General features: G+C 35.6%; 1 long non-coding RNA gene across 1 annotated transcript in view; it reads left to right on the top strand.

Moving 5' to 3' along the window:
• LOC118149885 (uncharacterized) overlaps window positions 1-17459 on the top strand; it is a 19269-nt gene extending 1810 nt beyond the window's left edge. Inside the window, exon 3 of the long non-coding RNA XR_004737631.1 lies at window positions 17298-17459. This is a non-coding gene — a long non-coding RNA (uncharacterized LOC118149885). The remainder of the gene's footprint in view (window positions 1-17297) is intronic.
• Window positions 17460-19490: the final 2031 nt, after the last annotated feature.

The raw sequence follows: 19490 nt of genomic DNA, 5'->3' as shown, positions 1-19490 counted from the left end.
CAAGTTACAGGTAGGGAGAGATGGCAGGTGCTAAAACCTTTTAATGGGCAGAGACAGGAATGTAAGACATTCTGTAATGTCTGGGATAAACTTTCATAGAGAAGAATTTTTCTCTATTTCACAAAATGTAAAACTTCCCACCACCCCAGCTAATCAATTATGTGAAAAGTCTGTTTAAATCCTATAACAACAAAAAATGTTTTGTATTCAAACATGAATTATTCTTACAGATTTATTATGTACTAAAATTGGTGTGGTAGAATATTATAACATACTTTGAAAGAATATACGCTTTGTTGCTTTTTTTATAATGACCAAGAATTAGGGTTAATTTCAGGAAACTGCATCATTGCCATCAATAATGATCACAGTACTTCAGTTCTCAGCACTACATTCCTGACCCACTATGGATTTGTAACCAGGTTTTATTGTGATTCTTAATGTATATATATATATATCTGTGTGTGCATGTGCTTGTCTCTGTGTGTGTCTATGCATGTAGATATATGAGTAGTCATCATTCATTAGGTTATTTTAGAGTGATCATCCTTGCCGTTTCAAATAAAACTATTTTGTTATGAATCACATAATCTTTTATTCTTTTTCCTACATTTTCTATGTTATATTTTGAAATTCTGTGTGCAATAAATGAGGTTTTACAAAATATTTCATACTAAGAGAAGGCTTTTGTTTTGCAATACTTGAGAACTATTTTTCTAGACTATGCATGCATTTGACTGGGCAAGATGATAAAGTATGATGCCACCCTCAGTGCTCTCCCCTGTCACTATGCCACCCACCAAGTGACACACATAGCTGAGTGTTAGCTGGGCTTGTACTTCCAAACCTTCTGGAAATGATTGCAAGGACACTCAGTAGGATATAATGTTAACTCTGTTTATGCTGGTGATGGGTAGGATGGTTCTCTGTTTTTCTCAGGCAGGAATATTATCCCTTTCCTCAAATATTTCTGTGCATTCTTTTCTTTGAACTCTCTAATCATATGCTAGCTTTTTAAAAAGTTAATATCAACAGCAAATTGAATGCATTTGTCTTTCATTGATGATTCACACTTAATTAGCAGATTGTAAAATTTCCCCTTCTGTTTATACTGTTTCACAATTAATTTGAAATTGATAAAATTTTTATAAAAGCGCAAATACAATTAGAAAATAAATAAAGCAGGCTGCAGAAGAGATATAGTACACCTTGATTACTGTATTTAGTATTACATGAAATATTCCCTTCAGCGTTTCTTTGGAAAGCTCTGTTTTTACTCTTGACTGAATCAGCAATATATTGCCTCATACAATAAGTTCTTGTAGGACCCTAGTTGTGTTTGGGTCACTTTGTGTAGTTTTTCATATAGGGTCATATAAAAATGCTTCAAATAAATACAGGACAGAGCGGATATCTTCCTTTTCATCTTCCTCTTTTTCTTTCTCTCTCTCTGTTGTAATTTGAACGTTACCTGTTTTGAAGTAGTTCTGTTAATGCAACAGTGGTTCTGAAACACTGTCTCAAAAGAGACCACTTTAAAGGAGCCACTCAGGAAATCGTTAGCAGCCTATATAAAAAGAAAATACCATATAAGGTACACTTTTATGGCTGAGATCTGACATTCACAACTGAGAGAAAGGTGGGGGAGTGGTGTTTCTTCATTAGCAGCATGACCAAAGCACTTAGGGATTTCACTCCCTCACATCCATTATTCCGTCTATTGTCCTAATTTAATTTTCCATGATTTTCCTGACAGTGAAGGTTGGCATCTCTTAAGTACGGTACAAAAGGTTTGCAGCATTCATGTTAATAATTACACAGGCTGCCGAGGCTTTTTGCTGAAGGCTGGATTGTCAAAAATATCAAATTTAGACAAAAGCAGAAGCTGCAGATGTGAGTGGAACTGGAATCCCCGAGTGCCTTTGTTTTTACCCATAGAAAGAAGCCACCTCATGAGGTCTAAATGTTAATAAAGCATTCATACCATGTGGGGCCTTTGAGAAGCTCTAAACAGGAAAACAAGATCTTGGACAATTGCCATCAAATTGTTGCTACTATTGTCTCTGCTGTCGCTTACCCGGGTCTCTGAGTTGTTCTGACAATGTAGAATCTATGATTTTATATTCTTTCTTAGTCAAATAGATCCTTTTTCTCATGATATGTATAAGCCAGTTTTAGAACACTTAATCTAAAAATGTGTCTCTTAACTGTAGAAAAATGTAAACTTTAGTCCATTGTCCTTCTATATTTTTTTAAGAATGCAGTCATTTGCTTTTCTTTCTTCTTTTATTTGTCACAAAAGGCCAAATTTCTTGCAGTGTGAAACTGTCTTGTACCACCCATACCCATGAATTACCAGTTATCAATACTTCTGTAAACCATATTCCAAGAAAATATGGTGGTCATTGCTTATTAGAAGGAGTCATTCAATATCTGTGTTCATCAACTATTGACCACTGGCGGAATTAATAATATTCCATTCACTTTGTGCCAAAACTTTTCAACTACAAGTAGAAGATTTGGTGACTAATAACATATGCATATACTTAAAACGGATTTCTAACATATTAGAGTTTTATAGAGATATTTGAAATATAAAACCAACACATTATTCTACCTTTTCTGCACCCATGAGATAAAACCATTGTAAGCCTAGAGAAGGTTAGTACTAAAAGCAGAGAGTTGCTCATCTATAAATTGTAATTAATTAATTAATTTTTTTTTTTGAGATGGAGTTTCTCTCTGTCACCCAGGCTGTAGTGCAGTGGCATGATCTCGACTCACTGAAATCTCTGCCTCCTAGGTTCAAGTGATTCTCCTGCCTCAGCCTCCTGAGTAGCTGGGATTACAGAAATGTACCCCCATGCTTGGCTATTTTTTGTATTTCTAGTAGAGACAGAATTTTATGGATTGTGATTAAATTTTTTGATTCAACTGGAAAACAATAATATTTTTTCTAAAATGTGTCATTTGGATAGAGGAATGGTTTTTTAAATTTCAAATCTTCAAGAACAAAGTTTACCATAAGTAATTATTTAAAGGATTTGAATACAAGGACTATGTCTTCCTCACAGGAAGGAGTGTGAAGTCCTTGAACTTCCTAAAAGGTAAGCCTAAATGACAGGTCTGCGGGGGACAATACCAGCTGACAACTCTGCCTTAATTGTTATGAAGGGTCTTAGCACCAGCCAACATCCCAACCCCCATAGCTGTAGCATTTCATGTAGATTAGAAGTGAGACCAAAAGTACAGAAAGTTTATCCCAGTTCCTCTTTGGAGTCCACAAAGCTTAACAAGGTAGCTGCATTCAGAAAGAAGTGATGACAAGACACACTTAAACAGGACAGCATCAGAGACAAGGGTCTGCATCCAAATAGATTGCACATGGCATGAAATAGGCCCACACATTCCTGTGGCACTGGTAAGTAGCTAAGCATTGAATGGGTGGTCCTGCTAGAGTTCAGCTGAAGGCTGAGGAGAAGTGTCCCTGCAACAAAAGCATCCCATGAGTGCTGGGCAGATCGAAGCCATAGACAGAAAAAGAACACAGTGGAGTCTGGTTTTAGCAGCACCTGAGGGGTGTGATTAGGCGCATAGAGGCACCAAGGCAGAGTGTTAACTGAGTGGACTCAAGAGAGTGACTGCTTGGGTGAAGACACAGCATCCTTGGTATTAGCTGTGTGACTTTGGGCAAGCTTGTTAACCTCATTGGGTTTCCATTCCATCATGTATATGAGGTTATGAAGGGTGTCTTTTTTGAGGACAGTTATTAAGCTTAGTGGATTGTAACTATAATGTCCTCGTAACAGTACCTTGTAAACACCATATGTGAGCTTGTTAAGTAAGTAAAGTCAGAAGGGGTTAATGGCTCAGCTCCCTGTGAGTAATCATGGTGTGTTGCTACTTCCAAGAGAACAGACGCTCAATTACAGTAGCCACAGGCTCTTTCTCAAAGGATGCTTATAGGACAGAGGCCAATGCTCAAAGCAAGGTGGGATGACATTTCCTCACCACTGATTATGAAGGGGAGACAGCAGGTGGCAACATATAGGCCAGATACCCTTCAGTGCCGCTACGATTTGATTAAACTTTTCAGTATAATATGATTTTACTCTACAGAGGACATTTGTGAATAAAACACGAAATGAGATTTTAAAAACTTTAAAAAATTATAAAACTTAAAATAATTTATACTTTCTTTCAGTTATAGGTGGTACATTTTAGTCATTGTGTTAAATTCAGACTCTAGAAGAATAGCTTTTTGTTTATCTGAGAATTTTTTAAAATCACTGGATATATTTCTTTTACTCCTCTGCAATTATTAGTTGTAATATCCAGTACTGAAATGTTCCTGAAAATACATAAACAAATGCAAATGGAACGAATCCAAGTAAAAATTATATAACAAATGGCACTTCATCACAACAGTGTATAAAATTACAAAAATGTTATTTTAAATTATGGGCACTTTAAGAAAACAATACTCTAAAACAACTACAAAATTGCAAAATTATTTTCTAAACTGCTAAGTAGGTAATTATGACTAATGAATAAATTTGGGTTTTATAAATATATACATATATATGTGTGTGTGTATATATATATATACTGTATGTGTATACATATGTATGTGTGTGTATATATATGTGTGTGGGTATATATATATATAGTGCATGTGTATACATATGTATGTGTGTGTATATATATGTGTGTGTGGGTATATATATATATACTGCATGTGTATACATATGTATGTGTGTGTATATATATGTGTGTGTGTATATATATATATACTGCATGTGTATACATATGTATGTGTGTGTATATATATGTGTGTGTGTATATATATATATACTGCATGTGTATACATATGTATGTGTGTGTATATATATGTGTGTGGGTATATATATATATATACTGCATGTGTATACATATGTATGTGTGTGTATATATATGTGTGTATATATATGTGTGTGTGGGTATAGATATATACTGCATGTGTATACATATGTATGTGTGTGTATATATATGTGTGTATATACACACACACACATATATATTCAAATAAATTGAGTAATTCAGACTGAAATGCAAAGTTTGTCTTCTTTTCTCCCATGTGATTTACAAAGGAGCAAACCCTAATATAGGAAAATATACCCTATTTTAGATGTGGCATCTTCATTTTAAAGCTGGCCCAATTAATTAAAAATACTTATAATGGAGAGTCTGAAGCTTCCTGAGCAGTTTATAGTTAGATTAATGGGAAAAGACAATTACAGCCAGCATTTTCATAGTCCTCACCAACACTAGTCAACAAAATATTTATTATGGCAGTCTCGTATTTTAAGTGCATGCTTTTGGTGATACATTCTCAGGTCGTCTTTAATACTGAAACTGCAAAATATAACTGCCATTACATTTAAAGATTAGAACATACTTTTCTATTCATTCTCCAAGGACAAACTTTTAAAATGTTTAATTCTAATAATCCCATGCTGTTGGTAGGTTGGTTACTCGTAAGTTTGTAGATCTAAGTGGGCCATGTGCAATTTGTTATCAACTGATCAAGATTTTTGCGTTTTAGTTGTGGATGTAAACTGCCTCAATTTAACTATTTACCCCCATCATAATATGCAGGGTATGTAGACAAAAGCTTTTTTTTTTTAATTTTATTTTATTGCACTTTAAGTTCTGGGGTACATGTGCAGAACATGCAGGATTGTTGCATAGGTACATACATGACATTTCTCCCCATGGTATCCCTCCCCAACTCTCTACCCCTCACTGTCCCTTTCCTATTCACCCCCAACAGTCCCCAGTGTGTGATGCTCCCTCCCTGTGCCCATGTATTCTTACTGTTCAACACCCCCCTATGAGGGAGAACATGAGATGCTTGATTTTCTGTTCTTGAGTCAGTTTGCTGATAATGATAGTTTCTAGATTCATCCATGTCCCTACAAAGGACAGAAACTCATCGTTTTTTGTGGCTGCATGGTATTCCATGGTGGATATGTGCCACATTTTCCTTATCCAGTCTATCATTGAGAGGCATTTGGGTTGGTTCCAGGTCTTTGCTATTGTAGACAATGCCACAATAAACGTGTGTGCATGTGGCTTTATAATAGAATGATTTATAATTCTTTGCGTATATACCCAGTAATGGGATTGCTGGGTCAAATGGAATTTCTATTTCTAGATCCTTGAGGAATTGCCACACTGCCTTCCACAATGATTGAACTAATTTACACTCCCACCAACACTGTAAAAGTGTTCCTATTTCTCCACATTCTCTCCAGCATCTGTTGTCTCCAGATTTTTTAATGATCACCATTGTAACTGGCGTGAGATGGTATCTCAATGTGGTTTTGATTTGCATTTCTCTAATGACCCAGTGATAATGAGCATTTTTTCATATGTTTTTTGGCCTCATACATTTCTTCTTTTGAAAAGTGTTCATATCCTTCACCCACTTTGAATGGGTTTGTTTGTTTCTTGTAAATCTATTTTAGTTCTTTGTAGATTCTGGATATTGGCCTTTGTCAGATGGGTAGATCGCAAATTTTTTTTCCATTCTGTTGGTTGCCAGTTCACTCTAATGATTGTTTCTTTTGTTGTGCAGAAGCTCTGGAGTTTAATTAGATCCCATTTGTCTATTTTAGCTTTTGCTGCCATTGCTTTTGGTGTTTTAGTCATGAAATCCTTGCCTATGCCTATGTCCTGAATGGCTTTGCCTAGGTTTTCTTCTAGGGTTTTTATGGCATTAGGACTTATGTTTAAGTCTTTAATCCATCTGGAGTTAATTTTAGTGTAAGGTGTCAGAAAGGGGTCCAGTTTCTGCTTTCTGCACATGGCTAGCCAGTCAGGTTTGTCAAAGGTCAGATGATTGACAAAAGGTTTTATCAGCTAACTATATGAAACGATAAACATGAATGGGTGCAGTGGCTCAAGCCTGTAATTCCAGCAATTTGGGAGGCAGAAGCAGGCAGGTCACCTGAGGTTGGGAGATCAAAACCAGCCTGACCAACATGGAGAAACCCCATCTCTACTAAAAATACAAAATTAGCCAGATGCGGTGGAGCATGCCTGTAATACCAGCTGTTTTGGAGGCTGAGGCAGGAGAATCACTTGAACCCAGGAGACAGAAGTTGCAGTGAGCTGAGATTGTGCCAATTGCACTCCAGCCTGGGCAACAAGAGCAAACATCTGTCAATAAAAGAAAGAAGGAGGGGAAGAAAGAAAGAAAGAAAGAAAGAAAGAAAGAAAGAAAGAAAGAAAGAAAGAAAGAAAGAAAGAAAGAAAGAAAGAAAGAAAGAGAAAGAAAGAGAAAGAAAGAAAGAAAAGAAAGAAAGAGAGAAAGAAGGAAAAAAGAAAGAGGAAAAGAAAGTGGGAAAGAAAGGAAAGGAAAGGATAAATGTTTGAATGATTCACATACTTCTAAATGAGCAAATTTCCCTCAGGAATAAAAATCAGACTTTGTAAAGAATAACAATACTAAAAGTAAAAATATATTTACTTAGAAGCATTCAGAATGGCAACAAAACAGCCGCAATTTTTTTTTTTTTTTTGCAATCACCCAGTGGTATTCAGTTAACAGAACAACAATTATTTCATATATGCTACATGAAAGACAACTAAAGATAAAGAAACCACTATGTCCATATGTAATTAATTTGTGCTGCACAGTGATAAGAACTTGCTTTTCATTTCCATCCATGCCAGTTTACAACTCCCATACTACAGCAGGCAAGGTTAGTGGGTATTGAAAACACCACCAGGACAGGGCTGTCTAAAGACACATTTGGTAGTGTGTTAACTATACAAATTAAGACATCTTAGGGTTTAAAAACAAAGCTTACACAGCCTTACATTTCAATTTTCTTCTTTAAAGGGAGTTGCATAAAGGGGGATTAATTGCTTTATAGTCAAGAAAAAAACACTCTGATAGAACCAATGCATCCATGATCATCTTTCTTCTCATCCTCTTAATCTTCCTCATCTTCCTCATCTTCCTTCTTTTTCTTGAATCAGTTCATCTGAATAGAAATTTCTCAAAAAACAAAATGTACATAGCAATCAGGTATATGAAAAAATGTTCGATATCACAATGAAATACTATTCATCCAAAAAAAAGAAATAAATCCTGCCACTCATGGCACCACACAGCAGAACATTGTGTTAAATGAAAGAAGCCAGGCATAGAAAAAGAAATACGATATATTGTAACTCATGTGTGGAAGCTGAAAACATTTATCTCATACACATAAAGAGTAGGATAGTGGTTTACTAGAAGCTGAGAAGGGGAGGGTAATGGGTGGTTAGCAAGAAGTTGCTAAATACATAAAAAATACATCTAGAGAGAAGGAATAAGTTACATTGTTCTATAGTATTTTAGGATTACTATTAACGATAATTCATCAGATTTTTTTCAAATTGCTAGAAGAGAGAATGTTGAATGATTCCGATACAAAGAAAGGATAAATATTTGAGATGGTAGATATGGTAATTACACTAATTTAACATTACACATTGTATACATGTATTGAACTATCTGTACCTCATAAATTGCTAAGCACAATTACTCTTTGTCAATGAAAATATTTTTTAAATGCTGCTTTCTTTGTTTCCATGAATATTAAATTTACTCAGAGCCTTCTGAATATTTTCTCCCTTGGCAATGTTTGGAAGACACTAAGGACATTCGGAAGGAAGTGTGATTAGGACACATCTTTTTGCATAAGGCCTTTCAGCTATCCTGAACTTAGGAATGGCATCAGGGAAACATTTACCTTACAAAAATCCAAATATGTGAGCCCATGAAAATGAATTATATATTGTCAAGTTGAATTTTTTAAAGGAAGTGAGTTTAATATATACTTTGTTGTATATTATCCAAAAATATGTATATACACACATATGTATACACATATATACATGTATAATATATTTATATTTCACATGATTTGCAAGTGTTTACATGTAAATTATACATATTATATGTGGATAATTTAAAAACTTTAATATTATTTTTAATAATGAAATATTTTCTTCCTTCAAAAGAAAGATACAAAAAAGAAACTGAAAATGGCTGTCGAGTGAAAATCAAATACATTCAACACACGTTTATTTAACCAAATGTTACTTAAAACTTGCACAGTTAACTCTTGTAAATAACACAGATTTCCTTTCATATTTCTATAATTTAAAAAACTGCTAACCAAATATGTTAATATTTAAGTCATCTTTTACAATGTATTCTTGAATCTAATTTTCAGAATCCACATTTTGTTTAAACTTGAAAAAAATCTTATTACTATTATTATTATTGGTGCATGAAAGTCTGCATAGCTTGAATTATTGTTCCTTATTTAGGCAATGGGCAAATTGAACCTGGCTTTCTAAGTGTGATTTGTACAGCTCTTTGCTGTGTGCTCATACTCAAATTTTATAACTTACTCTATTTTACAACCTACTGTATAAGTTCTAACTTAATGTATTTTTATAGCAAGCTTCAACAAATGATTTAATATGGACTCTAAAATTTAGATAGGAATTAACATGTTAGTGGTATCTTAATGTCTGCATGTAAATATTAGTTTATTGACACAATGGTAAATTCATAACAACTTAAATTGCAAGAGAGTTCAATGAACATTTTAAAAATTAAAGCGTCTTGGATTTTCTTCGGTTGTGACACATTTTAAGGTTTGTACATTGTTTTTTTCAAAATTAAAGAATACATTTTATAAAATGTGTTGTTTACAATATTTAAACACTATATTTTAATATGACTTCTACCTTTCTAGTTTAAAAGAAACAAACAAAAAAACTGTGAATAAGCATCAAGCAGACATCCTTTAAATAAAAAATAATTTTGTAGTACAGCAGCTGCTCTTGGTGGGTGTTGTAAATAAGAATTGTATCTCCAGCATGATTTGAAAGAAATTTCTTCTTAGCTCTATAAACATGTTTAAACAAATATTTAAACATTTCTTTATTAGAAGCCATCTCTTTTGTTTTGTGTGTTGGAAATAAGAGAAAATTTGTAAGCATACTATATTACTATATCTGTATTTATTTTGGATGAAATCACTCCATCAATTACTAAGAATAATTCATTTAATTCTCAGTAGCTAAGCTGGAAGATGAATTATATATAGATGATTCAAACATGTAAAACTTCTCGGGCAAGCCTGAAACTACTTCTCATATAGACTACAAAAGTATCTTTCAAAAGTTGAGAAAAGAAAACAAAACAACCAAAAAATATATTTCAGGCTAATTTTCTTTTTTCCTATACATTGTGTTTCTCTATTTTTTTGACTAATATTGTATTAATAGGTTTAGTTTAATTATAGAACTGTTGAACTCTACTAATCATTACTAAGCAATTTTAAAATAAAATTACATTAAATTTTCTTGCTATGCTCAACATTCAACAAAGAGTAATACATAATGTATAGTAAATACATAAATTTAATAAAATTAAGATTTATTTGCATTTCTCAAGTTATCTGGCCTACTGTGATTCCTAGTTACTAAGAACAATGGGCTCTTAATAAACACTTGCAGACTGATTCTTGCATACAATATGGAGATTTGGGAGCATGGTATCGAGTCACTGGGTCATCCACACAACCTCCAGAATGATTTCTCTGCCTATACCGCTAGTGCTTCTTGTATAGTCTTTCATAATTTAATTTGGATGGTGTTCGTTTATAAAAATCACTCCATGATTAATTTAAGGTTTACGTTCTACATTTGAGAAGCATACAAAGACGAATTAGTCTGCCAGTATCATGCCCTGCCTCTTGCCACGTGTCTGCTCATGTCTGTTATATTTTATTATGCACCCTGTGCCTGGAAATGTATTTTTATCCTGCTTGGCTCTTCCGCACCCTTCAACACTTGAGTTGTGTGTTATTTTTTCTGGGAATCCTTCCAGTTCTCCTCCAGAGTAAGTTGCCCCTGCCCTCTGTGCTCAGAACACCAGTGGGGCTTGAGGTGAGAAAATAGTGTGCCAGAATAAATCTTACTTTTGAGAAAATATTCATAAGGTGCAAGGCTGCCTTGGTATTTTCTAGGCATCTCAGTTCCTCAGAATAGCCCTAGAGGAACAATTTTTTTCTCAAGAGTAGGTTGCCTCTTACCTGATTTTAGTGACTGTAATTCACTCTCCATTCCATATAGAAAACAAGGGCCAATCTCTGTAGTCACCGTGGTTGGTGGAAGGGGTGGGATAGAACCTGGAGTTAATCAAGCCAGTGAATCCCTTCATGAATTGAAAACTGAGACACACAAAAAAATTATCATCCATTTTGTTTTATTTTTAAAATTTTTGTCTCTGTTTTTTAATGAACTCAGGTGTTGGCTTTTGTAGACCGAATTATATTTATAGAAATTGTTATATCAACTTTATTTAACCATGTCTGGTTCTTTTTATTTTTACTATTGATTCAGGTTACCATCTGGTGTTATTTACTTATCCCAATACAGTGTCAGTCCCACCTGACTGTGTTGTGTTATTATTGTCAAAAATATGACTTTGCAATATGCAACTGATGCAATAAAACTACCTATGAATTGTTTTAATTTTTTTTAAAGAGGAAATTTGCAATTGTATTGCTTTTAATATTTATACAATTATTTTACTGGTACTGTTTTTGTGTGAATGTGAGTTTTTCTGAGGTAGCTTGGTTTTAGCTTAAAGAACGTTCTTTACTATTTCTTATAAAGAAGGACTGCTAGCAATGGATTCTCTCAGTTTGTATCTTGAAAGGTACTTTGATAGATCATTCTTGCCTGACACTGTTTTCCCCTCCAGCACTTTAAATATATTAGTCCCTTGCTTTCTTGTCTCTATTGTTTTTGAAAAGAAATTAGCTTTTTTCTTACTGGGGCTTCTTTTCACATGATGAGTTATGTTTCCCTTGCTTCTTGTTACTTTCGTGATTCTATTTTTCTCTGGTGTTCCACATCTTAAACATAATTCATCTAAATGTGTATATTTTAATTTACCCTGTTGGAGACTTTTGTGTTTCTTTGTTGTGTAAGTTAACATATTTCATACAATTTTAGAAGTTTTCACCCATTATTTCTTTATTTTTTTTATTCCAGTCTCTTTCTCCTCACTTTCTGAGATTCACTACCTAAATGTTGGTAATATTCATTACCCATATGTTGGTGTGACTACTGGTCTTCCAGATTTCTATAGAGTCTCTTCATTTATAAATTATTTTCCTTCTGTCTTGAATTGCATAATTTCAAGTAACCTATTTCAAGTTCACTGGTTATTTCCTGGACCAGTATAAATCTAGTCTTAAACCCTTTCAGTGAAATTTTTATTTCATTTGCTATACTTTTCAATCCTAGAATTGCCATTTGGTTCTTTTTTGTAATTTATATCTCTGTACTAGCAGCCCCTGTTTGATGAGACACCGTCATTATAGCTTCTTTTACTTCTTTAAACATGGCTTTCTTCAGTTTTTCAGGCTATCTAATAATGGCTATTTTAAATTTTTTGTTAAGTTCAACAATGGTAATCTCGCAGAGACAGTTTATGTTACCAGTTTTGGCTCAATCTTTATTGTTTATTTCCATGTCTCTTTTTTTATGATTTTTATTGGAATTTTGGAGTGATATAAAAATTCTGGACAATAATTGTTTTTCCCCTTCTCTGAGGCTGCTTTTGTTATAGTTTGATGGTTTATTTGTTTAGTGACTTGGTCACAGTATGTAAGTGAAGTCTACTTACCCTACAATGTGAAGCCTCTAATATTATATCTCAGATGATGCAGCCTTAGGTATGCACACAGTCACCCTAGGATAACAGTGCTTGTACCATAGCTTTCTTTGATTGTTTCTTTCTGTTTCCATTGCACTGTCTGCCTGTCTGCCTCCTTTTGTATCACTCTCAACTGTTAGGATTCATGAATTGCTGGCTGATTGCTCTGTCATTTTAAATAATGCCTGGGGAAATAAATACTAATATACAAATTCACAGTCTACTCCAGTGAAATATAAGCGGGAGTAATTTTAGACGGACTCTTGTGAGTTTGTTTTGATATCAGAAGAGCTCATTTTGTCTGTCTTTTTTCAGGGTTTTTCTTGATAAACTGGTTGGCTTATGATGTAGCTGGTTACTCTCACAGAACTACCAGCCTTGTCTTTATTGTTTACCCCCAAAATCTCTATTGTTTTCAGGGATGTTCTTAGGCTTGAAACTCCCCTTTTTCTGTTTCAGATAATGATAGTTTTGTTTTTTTTTTTTTGGAAAAACTTTAGAGCTCTCTGTTGTTATGAATTCCTCTCACCATGGGCATAATCTCAGTCATTGTTCCTGGTACTGGAGTGGACAGCCACTGTTCTCAGCGTGCTTCTGCCAATATGGAAACTTCACCCTGTCAGTGAGCTGCTGTCACCCTATTTACTGCCTCATTATTCTTGGCCTGCCCTGCCTGGATAAAAGCTAGTGGAGGAGGGAAGTACCTGGATTTTCTTTGCACTCACCAGAAATTTACTCTCTGCAACTCAGTCTTGGAAGGGGTACAAATACTGGAGGCCTACCCAGTGAAATATCATGCTCTTTGATTGACAGCTGGGACTAATGGGAGAAGGCAATTCATCTTGACAATATCAACTTAATGTAGAATTCCTGTCATGTTGAGCTTGGGTGTGGGGAGGAAGAAGATGTGTTGTGTCTCAAGTGCCACAGACTCTCGCTTTTGTTACTGAGATTTAATAAACCGTCTTGAATGAATGTTTTTAAAAAAATGTGCTATAGAACAATTTCCAGAGCTTTTAAATACTTGATGTGTTTATAATGGCCAACAGTTATGGTTTACATGGAGATGATACATGGAACTTCTCATCAATACATCTGGTACTATCTTCTTAACTAGAAGACGAAAGAAGTAAAAGACAGCTATCTGGAGTAATAAAAGCAAGCAGACATACAGAACAAGGAGACAATAGTAAATGAAAAGACGCATCTCCGTTGGGGCCTGTGATTTTTCAGTCTTTGTTTTAGTCCGGGAGACCCAGCTACAGCCTTACTACCATATTCTGTATGGTACTGAAACATTCTTAGGACGTATCACTTTCTGGATGGGGTTAATGCAAAAAATGTTATGATACATTAAAATTACTACACTAAAATGATAAAAATAATTCAATGCAATGAATTTCTATAAATTAGTATATAGAAATTCATTAGAGGAATTGGCTCACATAATTATGGAAATAAAAAAATCTCATGATCTATCCTCTGAAAGCTGCAGAAATAGGAGGGGAAGTCCGTAAGCCCGATAATTGGGGGACTGATGGTCTAAGTCCTGAGCTGCATCTGAACCAGGTGGATCCTTGCTATCATATTCTACATGGTTTGAAGGGAAGAAAGGCAGAAGAAGATGGAAGCTGTGGCTCATGTAGAGAAAGAGAATTCATCTTTTTGTTCTGTTTAAACTCTCAGCAGATTGGATGATGTCAACCCATACTGGAGAGGCCCATCTGCCTTACTCAGTTCACTAACTCATATGCTGCCACCCTCCAGAATCACCCTCACAATCCAACCCAGAAATAATGTTTCACAAGCCATATGAGCATTTGTTAGCTCAGTCAGTTACTGGTTCTTTTCATCTCCTTGTCAGTGTGTCATCCATACAATCACCTTACGCCATGTTTAATGTCTAAATGAAGACAATATCAAGGCTATAATTTCAGCTAATATTATATGACTAAACAGTGTACAACCAAAAATGCACTAAGCCCTTTCCCCAGAAGTGTAGGTAAAGTCCTTGGATGATGTGTGTTCTGATATTCTGTAACTCAAATATTATTATATAAAATTAATACTCCATAAATACTGTAACACATTATGTTACATGATAAGGACATAAGGAAAGAAAACAAATATACTAGCTTAATATATGTATATATATGTGTGTGTGTATTTATAACAAAATAAAGATATAATACTCATGACAATTACTGTCCTTGTTTCTGGTAGTGGTCATGTGATTATAACTGGTACTTGTAACTATCTTCTTAAACTGCACATCTCTATTCCCTTGCCTTCAGCAAGAACCTCAGCTGCCTGTGGTTCTTTACCTGGTGGAGTTGCCCTAACTTTCATTACTGAAGGGTGTGAGTCATTTGTAGTCCTGCCTTGATTGGGTTATTAGAGTTTTCCATTTACCTAATCACATGGCTGGGTAATACTAAGAAACACTCTAAGGAATCTTTGGTCTTTCTTATCTCTAGTGTGCAGTAGTAGTCAAATTTTCCATTGGTCATCCTGGATTAATCACCCTAGTCAAAGCCCTAACTCCTTTATTTGCAAGTTGACTAAGAGGCATGAGTCAAAAGTGGCGGGGTGGCAGTCTTAACTTCCAGTTAAATGGAGTCATTGTGTCTCCTGGTGGAAACATTCTCCCCTCTGGAACTAAGACTCCTGGGCCAGCAAAAAAATCTCTTTCTGCTGAGGTCACATTTTGGTAAGCTTTCACATGGAAAAGAAATATTTTTCACTGATTGTTGCTCATTAAGGGTGGTCCATCTACATAGCTCTTCTCCAAATTTCTTTGTAACCAATTTTCCAATCACGTTGATTCCCAGTCTGTGATCATTGGCTACAACCATGCATCTGTATATGATCTCACATCCGGTCATTTCTATCTTAAAGTAAAATGCACAGTCAGGTACACTGCCTTAAGTTCTGACAACTGGGAAGATTCTTCTTATCCCAGTCCTTCAGGGATGTCCCAGAGAGGGGACATAGTGCTGCAGCTTTCCATTTTTGGGTGGTACCTGCATACTATGGAGAACCAGCTACAAACCAGATCTGGGTGTTCTTGTCCTCTGTCAACTGATCACAGAGAAGTAACCACAAGCTCATAGGTGAAGACAGAGTGAAATTAGTGTAGCACGAGTAGGGACCATGGGCATTTAGACCTCTTCTTTACATAACTTACTTATGTCCAGCATCTGCTTGGATCTGACCAGGTATATATCACGTCTATCGTATGATGGCATGCTGTCGTGCATGTACAATTTTAGTGTAACCTGTAGCAGGTTTAAAAGCCAAATAGTAAGGGGGTTAGATTTGAGGATGGCATGCCCAACAGGGATTTTTTAATGAAATTATTTTTACAATATTCTAAACTGATGAGTGTTCCAACAGAATTGTTTTGAGAATGGTTACTCACTAGATATATGATTTTGGAAATTTTGCCTCCTTAATTTTCCCATCGGTGATACAGATTTAATAATAGTATCCAATGTAGAGGGCTGCCATGAGGGTGAAAAGAGCTAAGGCATGACAGTGCTTAGCTTATAACATGCTTGTGACAGTGCTCAGCTTATAACACGCCTGTGACGGTGCTCAGCTTATAACACGCCTGTGACGGTGCTCAGCTTATAACACGCCTGTGACGGTGCTCAGCTTATAACACGCCTGTGACGGTGCTCAGCTTATAACACGCCTGTGACGGTGCTTAGGTTATAACATGCTTGTGACGGTGCTTAGCTTATAACATGCTTGTGATGGTGCTTAGCTTATAACATGCCCGTGACGGTGCTTAGCTTATAACATGCCCGTGACGGTGCTTAGCTTATAACATGCCCGTGACGGTGCTTAGCTTACAACATGCCCGTGACGGTGCTTAGCTTACAACATGCTCGTGACGGTGCTTAGCTTACAACATGCTCGTGACGGTGCTTAGCTTACAACATGCTCGTGACGGTGCTTAGCTTATAACATGCTCGTGACGGTGCTTAGCTTATAACATGCTTATGACAGTGCTTAGCTTATAACATGCTTATGACAGTGTCCGGCAGAATAATCACTCGATTTGAATCTAAGATTCTTTCAGTGAAGATTTTTGGGGTGATTTTCTTAAGACTTGGAGCAGTTACAATAAAAACTGGTACAACGAGAATAATATACTTATGATATATGTACTTCCTAAGTTTTTATTTACAATGATTGAATAATGTAATAGATTGGATTATACTTAACAAGATTCAAGGTAGCAGCTTGACTCTTATCTCTCTTTGTTACTAAACATCATTCCCACCCTTCACAAACCCCACCTACACTGGGTTTCATTTAACATTTTTATGTTAATTATTTTTATCTAAAAAATTACTCTTAGCCAGCTCTGTCCTGCAATGAACAGCAACCTGGACTTCTAATTTTTTAGTTGTAATTTTTTTAATTATGATAAATAAATAATTTTCTTCTATATCCCTTTAACTTCATTGAACCATATATGTTGACATCATTTCAATATTTATTTCAGGATAACATTCAAATTTTACAGCTATACCACAAAGTGGAAATTGTTCTGGGAAAATGGGACTGTGGAAAAGTTGACAGAAGAAAATATCATCTTTCTGGAGGATGTCACTTTATAGTTACACTGTGGGCAAATTATTGTTATTATAAACAGACAGTTCTACAATCAGACAAGGTAAGCAGTGACATCAGGGAAGGATATATTGCTTTTATTACTTTCTTGTTGAAATGCTTCTTTTACTCAGTCATATAAATAAGAATGTATCATGTGAGTAAAACACAAAAGGTGAACAACTGGTTGTTCTTTATAGTATACAGGAAAATATACAATTTTTTTTTACATAGAAGACTGTCAAATATTTACCCACATACCAGGTGTAAAGTGAGGTTGTCTTTGTTTGTTTCTTCCTTTCTTCCTTTTCTGGTAGTCTCCCTCTGTCATACAGGCTGAAGTACAATGTTGTAAACACAGTTCACTGCAGCTTTGAACACCTAAGCTCACGTGATCCTCTTCCCTTAGTTTCCCAAGTAGCTAGGACTACAGGAACATACCACGGAGCCTGGCTAATTTGTTTGTTTCACTTTTATAGAGACAGAATCTCACCATGTTGCCTGGGCTGGTCTTGAAATCCTGGCTTCAAGTGATCCTCCCACAGTAGCCTTCCAAAGTGCTGGGATTACAGGCATAAGCAACCGCACTCCAGTTTAGGATTTCTATTAGTTAATAAGGTGTGGCAACAAGAAAAGGCTGGAAACAAATAGGAGCAAAATGCAAATGATTTATCTTGGTAATGCTTAATATTTAATATATGCTTTTCATTGTAGTACTTTTAGCCACAATTTTGAAAGAAGTTAAAAAAATGTTAAAAATACTAAAAATGATGCCCTAAAACTACAGTTCTATTTTTAACATAGAAATTTATAAAGGCCGGGTGCATTGGCTCATGCCTGTAATCCCAGCACTTTGGGAGGCCGAGGCGGGTGGATCACAAGGTCAAGAGATCGAGACCATCCTGGCCAACATGGTGAAACCCCGATTCTACTAAAAATACAAAAATTAGCCAGGCCTGGGGGCACGCACCTGTGGTCCAGCTACTCGGGAGGCTGAGGCGGAGTATTGCTTGAACCCAGGAGGCAGAGGTTGCAGTGAGCCGGGATTGCCCCACTGCCCTCCAGCCTGGCGGCAGAGCAAGACTGTCTCAAAAAAAACGAAACCAAACAAAAAATAAATTTATAGAAAATATTTAATGCTCCCTCAATGTTAACTTTAAAGACTATAGAATGCACTAAAATATGTTAGGCCCAGTGTGGTGGCTCACGTCTGTAATCCCAGCACTTTGGGAGGCTGAGGCAGGCAGATCACCTAACATCGAGAGTTGAAGACTAGCCTGACCAACATGGAGAAACCTGTTTCCACCAAAGATACAAATCAGCTGGGCGTGGTGGCGCATACTTGTAATCCCAGCTACTCAGGAGGCCGAGGCAGGAGAATCACTTGAATCCAGGAGGTGGAGGTTACAGTGACCTGAGATCGTGCCACTGCACTACAGCCTGGGCAACAAGAATGAAACTCCTCAAAACAAACAAACAACAACAACAACAAAAAAAAAAAACACTGTGTGTGTGTGTGTGTGTGTATAAACAATAAAATATATTAAGAATAAATAATGTTTCTTTGGTTACCTCACTTAAAGATGATAAATATAGGCATGTATTGAAGAGTGTAGACTATAGACGAACCACAATGTCCACTTCATGATTACAGTGATGTTATCTATCCCAACGAGCATAAAATCCTGCATTTCAATAATGCAAGCAAATCACTTCCCTTAATATTTTTTGTGTCTTTATATCATCTACTTTTCTCCTCTGAGTATGGAGGAAATAGACTATAAATCAAGCAAATAACTTTTGCTTGAGAGATTATGAAAAAATATTTGATCTTTTGGTCTCATGAAGCTACACAGCCAAAATGCTTTTACTTTCTGGCATGACTCCCAGACTCCAAGTGTCATTCAAAGGAAACATTTTCAAGATACACGGCTTGATATTTTACATCTTCTTGTAAATCTTTATTTTTTCTTTTACTATTTCTTTACTTTTTACAAACTTTCTTACATGTAGCTGCAAAAGGTGTTATCAAATGGGAAAAATTATAAAACCAATTAAAACATGATTTCTTCAGGATATCTCAGCT

This window comes from Callithrix jacchus, chromosome 21 (genome assembly GCF_049354715.1).
Source record: "Callithrix jacchus isolate 240 chromosome 21, calJac240_pri, whole genome shotgun sequence".
Taxonomy (NCBI): domain Eukaryota; kingdom Metazoa; phylum Chordata; class Mammalia; order Primates; family Cebidae; genus Callithrix; species Callithrix jacchus.
The sequence above is the reverse complement of the archived record's forward strand: the minus strand, read 5'-3'. Positions and strand labels throughout refer to the sequence as shown.